A 16,917-nucleotide genomic window follows, 5' to 3' on the forward strand; every position below is an offset into this window, starting at 1 on the left:
CGGGATTTTTTGTGGGGATATTTTGTCCAAAAAGATTTGTGGGGATTATTTGTCCGGGATTTTTGTGGTAATTTTTTGTCCGGGGATTATTTGTCCGGGGATTTTTTGTCCGGGGATTTTTTGTCCAGGGATAATTTGTGGGGATTTTTTGTCCGAGATTATTTGTCCGGGGATTATTTGTCCGGACCCCATACAGTGACAGTATTATTCATGAAATACATAATCTTACCGAATTATGTACACTCGAGCGATTAAAATTGCCGATTTGTATTTCCATCGTGACAATTTGACATTAGATGCAGAACTAAAAGTTTACTTTGGTAAATTTTCTTAACCCGGGAGTAGTCGCGCCGTGAGAAAAAATCTCATATGTTATCCTTGTCCGTGATAACGTGATGAAAAAGTTTGCAACATTGCTTTCCACTTGTAAGTGCCTCGATAAGGATCGCAGTAATGCGTGGAAATTTTTTTTTATTTTTTTTTATTGTTTTTGTGGAATTTATGGCTTTAGTGAGAACCAATTAGCTTTAAAATTGTTAGAAATAGATACTTTTCAACATAACAAGTAAATAAAAATATTATAATATAGAAATTTGTTTTAAATTCGTATTTAAATTTGTATTGTGAGATTTTTTCTCTTCTCTACGAGCGACTAACGACGTAACTGAAGTGAGCGCGTCTGCTCCCGGGTTAAATGTGACAGTTGTTAAAACTATAAAACTCGTTGTAATTAAACAGAAACATAATATTCTCAGTATAATAATGTAAGTACATAATTCCCAGTAAGGTAACTGAATACAATATGCCCATGTTAAGGAAATTTTTGGATTTATTGCTACAAAAATATATTTTTCATATATTTTTTAACACTATACCAATATTTAGGTGTTTTAACATCGCTAGTTTTTGTATTGTTTTGCAATTATTTTTTTTTCATATCGAAATTTTTTTTTTAAAAAACCCCTCAATCTGGGCATATTGCCAACCCTTGAAGGTAATATGCCCAGTCGAGTGAAGGTAATATGCGCGTACCTAAAACACTAAAAGATATGCAAATAAATATTAAATTAAATCATATACTTACAAAATCTTATATTTATTGACACTATAAAAAACATGTAACCAAACAAAGATATTAAACAACCCTTTTTGTAAAAACTAAAATGTCAAAATAAACAATTTTTAACTAAAATAACTTAAAATTAAGGAACATTATTGTGGGGTCCAGTACAATCAGGACAGGTAAAGGATTCCTTATCGAATTTTTTCAGCCCTACACATTTTTCATGAACGTACTGTACACATATAAAGCATAGTCGCATGTCTTTTATTTCAGCTTTGTCGCAAATTTTGCAAAACCATTTCGCTACGTCTTCTGATTTTTTGTTTTTCTTTACCAAAGAACCCGGTAGAGTTTGTTTCGTGCCTTTATTTATATCTGTTCGTGGACCTGTGCTAGTGGTAGAAAATACATTTTTTTTACCACTATAGCTCTGCTATTTATTGCCTTCTTTCTATTTTGTGTATTTTTTTTTCTCAATTTTTGCCGGAGTCTCAAGCATATCCGTAAACGATGTGTCCAAAGTTTTGCCCTGGCAAGTTTTTATTTCTTCAATATTACTTTTTTCTTCTCGAAGATTGTTATTCTCTTTGTTATGAACCACCAAATCATTTTTTTCAGAATTCATAAGGAAAGTTTCCTTTTTTTATGAAACGGATTTATTGCCAATTTAACTTCTTCGCCGCTGTCTTCTGATTCCGAAGTATAACTGCCAGAACTCTCACTTGATGAAGTTTGTGTTTTAGACTTCTTTTTCATGTGAATTTGCGTCTTTTGGTATTGTGGCAAACAGTTTTGTTGGGAAGAGCTTTTTGAATAGCTTGCAGTAGGTGGTGGAGTTTTCTGGCGCAGATTAATGGGTCCGCTATCACTATCACTTGATGATGTTTCAGTTCTAGGTTTCTTTTTTTTTGTAATCTTGGGTCTTTTGATATTTTGGTACACTTTTTGTTGAGAGGAGTTATATGAACAGCCTGGAGTAGGAGAAGGTGTTTTCTGGCTTACATTAATGGGTCCGCTATCACTATCACTTGATGATGTTTCAGTTCTAGGTTTCTTTTTTTTTGTAATCTTGGGTCTTTTGATATTTTGGTACACTTTTTTGTTGAGAGGAGTTATATGAACAGCCTGGAGTAGGAGATGGTGTTTTCTGGCGTACATTAATGGGAGTGGGATCAATGTTCTCAATTTCTGATAAAATACTTGGGGCAAAAGCAACTTCAGGTATAGCATCGGGGATATAAGGAAATATTCCTGTTGCAGAAAAGCCAGATTTAATGTTAGAAGGTGTCAATGCCTTGTCCCACACTATCGAAAATATTTCCCCAAATCGCTGCTTTGTTAAAGAACGTTATTTGTATTTGGTCCAATACAACAACACTTGTTCGTCCCAGTGGTGTTCAAAGGAACTAAACACAGCTTTGTCCATCGGCTGGAGCTCATGAGTTGTGTTGCTAGGCAAACACAGAAGGGTTATTTGATATTTCTCGGCAGCTTCGACAATTGAAATGTCTAAGTGATATGAGGCTCCATCAAATATTAAAAGACACTTTCCCTCCAATTTATATTTTGCCAAATGCTCCAACCAAATAATGAAGGTTTCCACATTCATACTGCCTTTAGGGGTCATCAACGCCAACGTGCCATGAGGCAAATTATCTTTCCATTCGGGCTTCATGCGCCGTCCTTTAAACAAAACGGCAGGAGGAATGGTGGTGCCATTGGCGTTAGCACAGCTAACAACAGTTATATTTTCCCCATGTTCCGGAGCAACCAAATGTACGGCGTTAGCACAGCTAACAACAGTTATATTTTCCCCATGTTCCGGAGCAACCAAATGTACGCGTTTCGCGCCTTTCTTTGCTAGAACGGTCTGTTGATGATGCAGACTGAGTCTGCAGCCTTTCTCGTCCACATTGTAAATTCTTTCAGGTTTGTCGATTAAATCTAATTCTTGAAGTACACCCCTTAATTTGTCAAAATAGTCTTTTACTATGAACTTGTTCAATTTTTGCGCCCGAGCAGGATTCATGTTTTGTGCTTTCCTTATCGATATTTCAGGGTGTCTTTGCAAAAATCCTTTTAACCAATAACGTCCAGTCATTTTGGTTCCTTGTGAAAAAAAGTGTGGTAAATTGTTTTGTTCGCAATAAGTAAACACACATTTTTTCAAAATTTTATTGCTAAGGGGATACCCAACTTCTGCCAATCTAACAATTCGTCGAGACAATTTATTTTCTTGATATATATTCAAAATAGTCTTTCTCCCCATTTTTGCCTTTTTGGTACTATTTTTTTCTACATAGCGTTTCAAAGTGCGTCTAGAAATATTATACCTTTGACTTGCCGCATTGTATGACATTCCATTCATTACTGCTGCAATTGCGGATTCTAGCTGTTGATTGCTCCATTGCGACCGTATCCCCTTATTTCTGACACGAGGCATGTTATCTAAAACAAAAAAAATCAATAAATTAACTGTTATAATAAGCTGGCAATATGCCCACTTGAGCAAATTGTCAGCATACACTATGGGCATATTGTTAGCACATGATGATTAATACATTTTCTTAAATTATAAAAACATTTTGAATAATATTATATTTGATTTTTACTTACATTTTAAGTACTCTATGGCAGACTAAAATCACTTAATGTCGTAGACAAATTAAAACGTTTAAGTGCAAAACAGAGGTAAAACTGACGTCAATTTTTATAAACACGCTCTTAAAAACCACGTACAACTTGACTGCACCACGGCAAGCTCACAACTAACCTTGAGGTCGGTCACGGGCTTAGTTATATTAGGCGTTCAGTGTGTCCAGCGCCTCCTTCGTCGAATATCAAATATTAAAGCAAAAAATGGAAATGGGCATATTACCAACATGGGCATATTGTATTCAGGTACCTTATAATAATAATTTGATTTGACAGAATTAAACACGTGATGAAAAATCTTACTACACGATTGGAAATTAAAATCGGTAAAAAATAATATTTTTAATATTTATTTAATTATTTATAATCCTAGTTTTTATCGTATTATAAAAAGAGCAGCATTTATGATATTGAATCGCTTGAACTTGACATCTGCGCCAAATCAATACAATTTATTACGTTTGTTTGTTTTACAATCTATCAATATTAAAATGTTCTACATTTCTGCTATCGATTTCTCTAAATTGGACAGTTATTGAAATTTTAATCACTAACCACTACATTATATAAATGCAAAACTGCAGTCACAAACAGAGTTTTATAGACGTGGCACAGTATAGGAGGACGTGGTAATATATTATTACTTTTAAACAGATATATGGAAGAGCAGCAATTTTAGTAGTGCATAGTTGCAATGATTTTTATTAAAAAATTAATAAAAATATAGGTAAAGTCGATTCGCTAATCTCAGACATAGCTGTCTAGTGGCGTTAGTAATTTTTTTGGGAAGTTAGGTTGCTAGACGTGCCTGGAAATTACTACACAACCAAACATACCTGCTCATATCCAATATTATTAATAGTAAACAGACATAAATAACATAAACTTTACGCTAGTCAATAATTACTTATTTATACCATTATAATGTATTGATAATAAATGTCAAAATTATTTGTTGTACAAAATAAAAATATTTTGCAGAAATAAATTCCACAAAATTTTATAAGTTTAGTATACACTTTCACCATTTCCAATAATTCTTTTTTTTTAATGATTGAGCAGTTAATAGTATGAGGTAGGAATTTTTGTGTTGTATGTTTCCTATTCCGAATGTGTCAAAATGAGTCTCGGCTGAGTGAGTTCAGTATAACGTACGGTTGTAACAATAATACGATTAATAAAATAACAGCTTCATACACCGTATCTTTAAGAGATGGAATGACAACTTAATGGAGACACATTCGAAAACAGACAGAGTCTTGTCTATACCAAAAGAAGAAGAAGAAGAAAAATAATTAATTCATCAGTATGTTTTTGTGATAATGTTTCGATTAGAGATTTAAACCATATTTTCTTGGAATGCAAAATTAACGAGAGATATATAAATCAATCATATTACAATTTACGACAAACACAAGTTCATTTTCCAATTAGTATAGAATATCTACTAAGTTGTCATAAAATGGAAATATTTAAATTACTCATAAACTACTTGAAAGAAACAGATATAATCATTTAAGCGAAATACGTATCTATAAATATAACAAAACTAATAAATTGAGGTAAAAATAAAATAAAAATCTGTGGCTAACGGACTCGCATCCAAGCCATTTTTTCACACACACACACACACACACACACACACACACACACACACACACACACACACACACACACACACACACACACACACACACACACACACACACACACACACACACACACACACACACACACACACACACACACACACACACACACACACACACACACACACACACACACACACACACACACACACACACACACACACACACACACACACACACACACACACACACACACACACACACACACACACACACACACACACACACACACACACACACACACACACACACACACACACACACACACACACACACACACACACACACACACACACACACACACACACACACACACACACACACACACACACACACACACACACACACACACACACACACACACACACACACACACACACACCACACACACACACACACACACACACACACACACACACCACACACACACACACACACACACACACACACACACACACACACACACACACACACACACACACACACACACACACACACACACACACACACACACACACACACACACACACACACACACACACACACACACACACACACACACACACACACACACACACACACACACACACACACACACACACACACACACACACACACACACACACACACACACACACACACACACACACACACACACACACACACACACACACACACACACACACACACACACACACACACACACACACACACACACACACACACACACACACACACACACACACACACACACACACACACACACACACACACACACACACACACACACACACACACACACACACACACACACACACACACACACACACACACACACACACACACACACACACACACACACACACACACACACACACACACACACACACACACACACACACACACACACACACACACACACACACACACACACACACACACACACACACACACACACACACACACACACACACACACACACACACACACACACACACACACACACACACACACACACACACACACACACACACACACACACACACACACACACACACACACACACACACACACACACACACACACACACACACACACACACACACACACACACACACACACACACACACACACACACACACACACACACACACACACACACACACACACACACACACACACACACACACACACACACACACACACACACACACACACACACACACACACACACACACACACACACACACACACACACACACACACACACACACACACACACACACACACACACACACACACACACACACACACACACACACACACACACACACACACACACACACACACACACACACACACACACACACACACACACACACACACACAAGAAGAAAAATAACTAAAAACAGAACACTGGTAAACGCAATAACAAATGAACGTAATACTCAATCAAGGAAGAAATTTAACGCCACTTTAGCACCAAAATTTATCGCCAAAAATATCATTCAATGTTATGACAACACTCTAATATAATAGGTAGAAGTCCCGTCATTTGAGAAGGCACTAACACAACTAATTTGCATATTATTGCACTTGAAGCCTTTAACGGTTCTTTCTAAAGGCAAGCGTCCACATTGCCGCATCGTACGCATCGGAAACGTCTAGGGGTCGACAAGTTCTTGAAAATTTCAAGATCTTGTCTTGATCTTGTCTTGATTTCAAGACAAGATCAAGACAAGAAGTAATTTTAGATTTCAAGACAAGACAAGAAATTGTATGTCAATACCAAGATTTCTTGTCAAGAAAACAAGAAATCTTGAAATATCTTGACTATTTTTTTTTATTAATAATGTATCTATTTGTGAAAAAGATAAAATTATTTTAACATAACATCCTTACCATATTTTCATTTATTGAAATTGTACAGACTGAAATGGTTTTGTAGACACTTATGACTACTGAATGACTTGTCTTGATCTTGTCTTGAAATCAAGACAAGAAGTAATTTTAGATTTCAAGACAAGACAAGAAATTGTATGTCAATACCAAGATTTCTTGTCAAGAAAACAAGAAATCTTGAAATATCTTGACTATTTTTTTTTATTAATAATGTATCTATTTGTGAAAAAGATAAAATTATTTTAACATAACATCCTTACCATATTTTCATTTATTGAAATTGTACAGACTGAAATGGTTTTGTAGACACTTATGACTACTGAATGACAGGGAGAGAAGAGTAGGTCTACTTCTACTTTTGAAGTGTGTAAAAAATTTAAATCCTAGCTGAGCGCTTTCGACTTATAAAGCCATCTTCAGAGCTATGGTCAATAATGGGATACCTCTCTCTTCATAGTGGTATTTTGAAATTATTGACCATAGCTCTGAAGATAGCTTTACATATAAGCGGAAAGCGCTCAGCTAGGATTTAAATTTTTTACACCCTTCGAAAGTACTCTTCTCTCCCTTTCATTCAGTTAAAAATAATAATTAATGATAAACGCCTAGCCGATTTCTTTGCTTTGTTATTGTTAAAGCTGCTCTTGAAAATAGACTTTTCGCAAGTATTGATGCTGCTGGCAGTCCGAGAGAATCCTTAGCCATTTTCGATAATGACGGGTTGACATTTTCGTGTCTTCTCCTCCACATTCTCAGAATCTTCTGACCTAGACTAAGTATTTTTCATTTTCATGCTTCCAAAATTATAAGTTAGCATTATCAGCTTAATTATATCAGCATAAAAAGATCGCCGGGGAATCACCGGACCGGGTAATCAAAAATTTCAAGATCTTGAAATTTCTTGAATCAAGACAAGATATAAGATGTCAGAAAACGTCAAGACAAGAGTTTTTTAAATTTCTTGATTTTTTCTCAAGACAAGACAAGAAGTTGTTATCAAGACAAGAATTCTTGTCTTGTCGACCCCTAGACACATCGTACGCAACGGATTTTAGTTTGCCTTCCTTCGAGGGTTGCTTCGAGAGGCAACTTTTGCGATGCGTGCCGATGAGTCATACAGAATGGCGATTAGTGGACGCACCCCGCGCGGATTTAATATTTTTAATGTATAAATTTTTATAGTAATCAGACAAGTAAACTCAGTTTTAACTTTTATTTTATATATAGGAATATTCAGGAAAAATATCACAGGCCATGATAAGTTGATTATGGGGATTAAAATGTCATAAATATTACTTACTTTTCATGTTTATTGGTCTTTCTCAAGATATTTCGAATATCTAATTATGAAAGTTATTCTCGTTAAAAAAACAACACATTTTTCTAACTAATTATACATTTGAATATAAAGGAGGACACAAAGCTGTTACACATTTATGTAAATGGAAAATAGTAGGCTGAAAACTGCAGTACAAATATGAGAGGAGAACTAAACTAAGACTATCTTAAAGCAATGAACTTTTTAAAATATCTTAGAGTTAGAGTTGTTATTGATGTTACTGAGAGAGGTGTAAAATTGATGCAAGGCATTTCACTGTCCCTCACAAAAGAAGAAAAAGCAAGCAAATTGTGTTACAAGTAGTTGAAAACCACAGAAAGTATTTTACCTATTTCAGAAAGGCAACTTTGACTAATCTTTAAACAAACTCTTACTGATGTTACTATTTTCTATTTAAATCAATTTGTAACACGCCTTAGCATTAAATAATTTCAATACTCAATAATAAAACTTCAATGTCAGTAACTAATCACTAATTTAAAGACAATTCTTAGACCATTTTTAGATGCGACATAATATGCAAATAAGTGCCGTCCCAAATGACGGGACCTCTCAGTGGCGTAGCTAGGCCCACAGGGGCCCCCTATCAAATTTTGTCGCGGGGCCCATTTTTAGGGATGGACTCAAGCCGAGCCGAGCTTTTGACAAGCTTGAGCTCGGCTTGAAATTTCGTGACGAGATTCTGACGGATTAAAAAACCGAAAACCGGTTTTTCCAAAAACCTGTTTTTTGGCCGGTTATAACCGCCAGGTTAAACCGTAAGCAAAAAAACCGGTATAACCGAAAACCGGTTGTTTTGTCAAAAACCGTCATCCCTAGTGTAGAGCTAACCAATATGAAATACCGCTAGCCTTAAACTTTATAGACTTCAAAAGGGCTTTCGGTTCTAGTAACCCAAGGTAGTGAAAGAAGTTAGACCAGCCAAGGCCTTGACTAACCGTACATAGAGACTCATGCAAACATAATATATAGAAAAGTAAAAGCTAAGAAAAATATTTATGATTGAAATGAAACCAATCCATAATAATTTGCCACTTCTAGAGGCGTCCGATAAGGAAACTCAATGTCCCCAAAGCTCTTCATCACAACCCTAGCAAACATATTCATCAAAATTATATCGCAGAACAAAGGCCAATCCATTGATAAATAATAAATACCTCTGTGATCTAAGATTTGCAGACGATATCGTTCTGATTATCATAACATGTACTAATAAACAGCACTTCACTTGCGGCAGTAGATGAGTATGTATGTCTGGAATAAACAATAAATAAATCTGGCTCCTTACTTCAAAAAATTGCAAGGGAGAACAAGAGAATGAAAGATTCTGAAATTTTACAGAATCAACGGTACTAATCTGGCTGTTATTAAGAAGCGAGGGTTGAATATTGCCACGATGCTACTGTCTTAGCCACCTTAAACAAGAGTAAACTAGGGTCGGACTAGGTTTTTATTGTAAGTAGATCACAAACTACAGTTGCATGAAGAGTTGCAATATTTAAGTTGCTCGAAGTGATACTCGCATCATCAGCAAAAAGAAAAATGTTTCCATCGATTTTTAAATTGATGATGTCATTTATAAAGATAACAAAAAGTAGAGGACCCAATACTGAACCCTGTGGTATCCCACATACAATGTATGCGAGAATAAAGTCAGTAGGTGTCATTTGCTCTAACCATTTGTTACCTCGAAGAGGAAATACCTCGAATTCCTTAGAAATTTATATAAATAAATAGAATATATAGACAAAGAATAGATTACAGGAAAATATACCCAAACAACACACACTGTTAAAAATATTCAAAAGTATAGCGATTACAAAATTGCAATTTGGCATTATACATTATACAGTGTGTCACACACAGCCAACGGTGAATGGACAATGGACAATGAAAAGTAGCTTGAAAACAAAAAAGCTCTGTTATTATGGAACAACGGCGAGCGGCAGCAAATATATATACTGTTGTGATCTTGATTATTGATATGAGATAATATTTTTATATGTCATTTAATTTAATCAATGCATTAATAATAATCTAATTAATTTACCAGATCACATATCAATATGTTTTCAATCTCAGGGCTTTTTATAAAATTAATTACTTACATACGTGGCTTCTAAGTATTTCTTAATGGTTCCTAATCGGGATAGGAAAGAAAAGAGTAAAATAATAACACATATGGGTTACAATTGTAATCAAAATATTGTTTATTTTATTTAAATGGCAATCACTGCTTAATATTTGCTATATCTTATTTTTCTTAAACATAACATTTACACATGGGAATCTTATTTTCTTTTGATTTCCAATTGAAAGTTTTTATTAACATTTAACTATTATGATTTATTAGCAACAATTCTATTTAAGTTTGATGAAGCTTTTCTGATATTATTGATTATGTTTCTTCAATTTTAAATGTGGTATTTACTACGAAAAACCCATACATTCATGTCCAAACAAATGAGACTGACCTTTTTCTGGTGCACTGAGAATGTCTTCACACAAGACCCGTTTCCTGCTATCCTTGGCTGTAATCCAAACCTCGTCCTGGCTTCCAGTAATGTTCTCCTCTGAAACTAGCTCGTATAGCTCTCGTTTCCTGCTTCTGTCGTGATGCTGTGTTCTACCTTTTTCGAAACTGCAATCAGCTACCGGGAACTCTTGGCTCAAGGAGGTTCTTTTACTCTCAACCTGGCCTACCTCTCGTTCTACGATAGATACTCCACACTCACGGAACTACACAGGCTTTCTCACTCTCCGTACACTACCGTCTACTACTCGACTTCACTTCTCGACAGCTCAAAACATTCTCCTCTCTATTTGTCATTCATTCCCCTACTTTCTAAATATCCCTTCCAGATTCACAAATCAAAATTCCACCACCAACTCTCATTCGCAGTATTCCTCAAAACCAATTTTTAAACTTTCTAAATATGCTTAATGGATTTCCAAAAAAAATAGTTAATTCCCATTATAAAATTACTTTCTACTAATTACAAAATTTAATGATCTATTATCTACTTTCACTAAGTCTTCTTTAGCATCGGCTAATGATTGAACCTTCCGCGAACAACGATAATGACCTATTATCGATTTCACTTTAGTTTTATTTTAAGCGCATTGTTCCGAGTATCGTTTAATCACTTCTTAAAATTAAATATAACAATTTGTTGTATACAGGTTGTTCTAAATTTATATGCCCGTGGTTGAGAAAATTGAAAATATTTTATATTAAATTGAATTCTGTTTATAATTATCTAATTTTAATTTTCATATCAAATAGAAATATAACAAATCCCCGCCTTGTATTCGATAAAATTTATCTGCATTTTTAAATAAATTTTCTCGAGGGCAAAACCAACTCCCTGTATATTTCCTTACTTTAATCTACGTCTTATACCCCTTCTTCTTGTATTACTCTAATTAGTCCCACCTGTAGAGTAATTGTTTCCTTATTTTCAGTGTCCTCATCCTGTGTTAGAGTGTCGGCTATTATGTTGTCTTTCCCTTTTTCCCATATCAATCTTCTGTCTTTTTCCTCAGATTTTTCACATACTTTTACCGTGTATTCTGCATCCTCGTTTTCATATGCCTCCTCTTCAAATGTCACTGTTTCGATCATATCTTTTTCGCTTTCATTTGTTAGCTTTATTTCTTCTTCTCCTGAGCTCATCTCTTCTTTTGAGGAATCCCAGTTTTCTTTTGCTTTTGATACTCTCAATTTTTCTTCTTCTGGGCTCAACTCTTCTTTTGAGGAGCCACAGGTTTCATTTTCTTTTGTCTTTTTCTGACTTTTTCTCCCTTTTCTTCTTTGTCCTTGCTTCGTTGCCAGATTCATTTCCACTGTTTGTTCTTTACCTGATTCGTCCGTATTTTGTTTCTCCTGTTCCTTGTTCTGTTCTTCTTCTTTTTCTTCTGTTAGATTCATCGTATTATTTTTAAAATCTATCACTACATGTTTTTCTGCCAATTCGTCAACTCCTACTATCATGTCATGTGACATGTTTGGCATTATTACACATTGTAGTGCATACATATTCTTGCCCAGTCGTACCATTACTCGTATGCCTTCATTTATAGTTGCCAATGTCCGTTTGTTTGCGCCCACTAAATTTACCCTAGGTATTTTATAAATTAAATTTGTTAAGTTAACTTCTTCTATTAGTTTTCTGTTGACCAATGTTATTTCAGATCCAGTGTCTATCATAATTTTAATTGGTTTCTCGTTGATAAATCCATCCACAAATTTTAAATTAATTCCATTTTTCTTTTCGTTGTTTCTTGCCAATTTAATAAACTCCTTGGGGTTACAAAAGATTCCTGTTTGATTTTTGGTTTTTAGTGAGCGCCGTCGTGAAAAGACGCCGGTTGCTCATCGTTGTTTATATTTTCGTCATAATGTCTCTCTCCGTCATATTCATCTGTCTGGGTATTATTTACTTCTCTTCTATTTTCTCTTGGTCTGTCGGATCTGTTTCGGTTTTCTCGATATCCCTTGCTTTTGTCTACCATTATTTCTGTTTTCTTGATTTGAGCGTGTGGTGTTTCTATTCTGGTATTCTCGATTTCTGTCCTCATTCCATTGCCTATTTCTTTGTTCATAATTTCCTCTTCCGTTGTCTCTATTTTCGTTTTCCCTTCTGGGATTAAAATCTCGTCTTGTATAGTCCCTCCTATTTTGATTTCTATCTCTGTAATCTTGTGTTTCTCGGGGCCTGTAATCTTCTCGCGACCTTCTTGATTTTCTTTCTCTTAGACGTGATTCTCTTATTTGTAGGAATTGGCATAAACTATCTATGTCTTTGTAGTTTTGCAATGTGATATGGTCTTCCAGCGTTTCTTCGAAATGTCTTGCAATCAGTTCGACTAATTGTTCCGATGAGTAATTATATTGTAAATGTTTTGCGTTATAGTAAATTTGTAATGCATATGTCCTTTCTGATATACCCATCCTATCATTGTATTTCCCATTTTGCAATTCCTTGTTAATTTCCAATTGTTGGACTTTTCCCCAGAAATAATTCAAAAACTTTTGTTCAAATTGTTGCCAACTGTCAAATTCTTCTTCTTTGCAATCGAACCATAGGCTTGCTTCATATTTGAGATGGTTTCTGATAGTTTCTTTTGCTGTTTCGAAATTTCCGATGTGCTGTATTTTCTTTTTCAGGCTATTTATGAACGGCACTGGGTGTAATCTTCTTACATCCCCGCCAAACCTTATCTTCACGTCATCTGTGCTATGTATAACATTTTCTCTTCTTTCTCCTACATTTTGTTGAATATTGATTTCCGCAATCTTTCTTTCCATTTCTTCTCTGATTGCTTGAATAGCGTTTTCAAACTTGTTTTCCACATTTTCCATTTCTTTTTTCTGGCAATTCGTTATCTCCTTTATTTTATTTTGGATTTTCATTTCTTGTTCTTTCATCTCGTTTTTCATTGTTGTCAAACATCCTTTTACTTCCTTTTCATACTTTCCTATGCGTTCCTCCATTTTCTTGTTGTTCTCTTCTATTGCTTGTTTTGTTTCCTTCTGATTTTCTTGCATTATTCTTTTTGTTTCATCTATTGCTTGTTTTGTTTCCTCCTGATTTTTATCCATTGTCCTTTTTGCTTCATCCATTGCTTGTTTTGTTTCTCTTTGATTGTCATCCAGCTTTTGTGACTGGAGTTGCATCAGTTGTAATAGTTTATCTATTCCTGATAATTCTTGCTGTTCTGATGCCATGATTGTCGTGTCTAAAATATCTTCTTGGTCTGAATGTTCTTTTTGTTTTTTGTTGTCCTTGCTTTGGCTTCTTGTCACAGACATTTGTTTTCAAGAAGTATTATCCCCGCCAAATATGAAATTTTACTAGTATGTTACCAAGACGACTTTTTTTTTTACCCAAATATTATCAATTGTCAATAAATATATCAAATGTAAATATCGTAAAAATAAAATATTAAATCAGTTATGTAAAATTTGTACCTAAAGAGATCTAAAATTTTATGTTATCAAATGTAAGTATCTCACTTTTTACCACAGGCATATAAATATTCAAATACCAGCTTTACTCTTTCTATCCTTCAAATTTGCCACTAGAAATACTTTACATTGCCCTCCACGTTGGACGACAGTTGTTGTGATCTTGATTATTGATATGAGATAATATTTTTATATGTCATTTAATTTAATCAATGCATTAATAATAATCTAATTAATTTACCAGATCACATATCAATATGTTTTCAATCTCAGGGCTTTTTATAAAATTAATTACTTACATACGTGGCTTCTAAGTATTTCTTAATGGTTCCTAATCGGGATAGGAAAGAAAAGAGTAAAATAATAACACATATGGGTTACAATTGTAATCAAAATATTGTTTATTTTATTTAAATGGCAATCACTGCTTAATATTTGCTATATCTTATTTTTCTTAAACATAACATTTACACATGGGAATCTTATTTTCTTTTGATTTCCAATTGAAAGTTTTTATTAACATTTAACTATTATGATTTATTAGCAACAATTCTATTTAAGTTTGATGAAGCTTTTCTGATATTATTGATTATGTTTCTTCAATTTTAAATGTGGTATTTACTACGAAAAACCCATACATTCATGTCCAAACAAATGAGACTGACCTTTTTCTGGTGCACTGAGAATGTCTTCACACAAGACCCGTTTCCTGCTATCCTTGGCTGTAATCCAAACCTCGTCCTGGCTTCCAGTAATGTTCTCCTCTGAAACTAGCTCGTATAGCTCTCGTTTCCTGCTTCTGTCGTGATGCTGTGTTCTACCTTTTTCGAAACTGCAATCAGCTACCGGGAACTCTTGGCTCAAGGAGGTTCTTTTACTCTCAACCTGGCCTACCTCTCGTTCTACGATAGATACTCCACACTCACGGAACTACACAGGCTTTCTCACTCTCCGTACACTACCGTCTACTACTCGACTTCACTTCTCGACAGCTCAAAACATTCTCCTCTCTATTTGTCATTCATTCCCCTACTTTCTAAATATCCCTTCCAGATTCACAAATCAAAATTCCACCACCAACTCTCATTCGCAGTATTCCTCAAAACCAATTTTTAAACTTTCTAAATATGCTTAATGGATTTCCAAAAAAAATAGTTAATTCCCATTATAAAATTACTTTCTACTAATTACAAAATTTAATGATCTATTATCTACTTTCACTAAGTCTTCTTTAGCATCGGCTAATGATTGAACCTTCCGCGAACAACGATAATGACCTATTATCGATTTCACTTTAGTTTTATTTTAAGCGCATTGTTCCGAGTATCGTTTAATCACTTCTTAAAATTAAATATAACAATTTGTTGTATACAGGTTGTTCTAAATTTATATGCCCGTGGTTGAGAAAATTGAAAATATTTTATATTAAATTGAATTCTGTTTATAATTATCTAATTTTAATTTTCATATCAAATAGAAATATAACAATACATAGGTATATACATAATTTATAATAAGATAGATAAAGAATCCATTATACAAAAATGTTGATATGAAAATAATACACACTGTTTCAAATTGTTTTAAGAGTGAAATTGTAGAATATTTTGTTCAATTTTTTTAAATAGAACTTTCGTTTTGACATCCCGCGCTGGTGCCCCTGAATGTCGATGGCACTGTGATATGGCTGATACGGCGGTAGCTACGCCTCTGGGACCTCTACTGATTCAAATAAAGCTTACCTGATCAACTCCTTTAAAGATTCCCGTAGGTGATATTAAACAGGTACACCAAATACCTGTCAGCCGCAAAGCTGCTCAAAGTTATCTTCACACTTTTCTTTAACATCTTCTTAATTTCTTTATACATTTTTCTGTCACTCGATATAGTCAACAACAATCAGAATAAATATATCAGCTGAATCACTGGCGCTCACAGACAAATTAACTTTATTATCGGAAGCAGCTGATTAGGAACAATTTTTCAATTTTAAGCTAGTTAAAAGTATAGTTTATGTCATAATGTGCAGGTTTATTTATGTTGCTCACATACCAACAAATTATTAGGCGAGTTATTAATTGGATTTTAATTTTAGAAAATATGATATTAAAATGTATATAATTTTCCGGTGTTCAAACGTTGCACTTACGGAAAGTTGCTAAATATTAGTTGATTTACTGCAAACTTATTTTTAATATACATATGTTAATTAATTGATAATGCGAGATAAGATAAATCATAAATAATATTGTTGCAGAAAAATGCAGTATTAGAGGGCCTGTACCGTCGCCCCCGTTAGCGAAATTATTCCGATTTGATTTTTTTGCACTAACTTACT

The 16,917-nt window shown here is 34.5% G+C and overlaps 1 protein-coding gene across 2 annotated transcripts in view; it reads right to left on the reverse strand.

Annotated features, from left to right (window-relative positions):
• Positions 1–16,717, reverse strand: part of LOC114324363 (sodium-coupled monocarboxylate transporter 1) — a 90,388-nt gene extending 73,671 nt beyond the window's left edge. Inside the window, exon 1 of one of the 2 annotated variants that reach the window (XM_028272172.2) lies at positions 16,322–16,717. The gene's annotated coding sequence lies outside the window, so the exon portion shown is untranslated. The remainder of the gene's footprint in view (positions 1–16,321) is intronic. The other variant, XM_028272171.2, reaches the window with a different exon arrangement.
• Between the last annotated feature and the right edge of the window lie 200 nt (positions 16,718–16,917).

The sequence above is a fragment of the Diabrotica virgifera genome, chromosome 1 (assembly GCF_917563875.1).
Source record: "Diabrotica virgifera virgifera chromosome 1, PGI_DIABVI_V3a".
NCBI classification, from domain to species: domain Eukaryota; kingdom Metazoa; phylum Arthropoda; class Insecta; order Coleoptera; family Chrysomelidae; genus Diabrotica; species Diabrotica virgifera.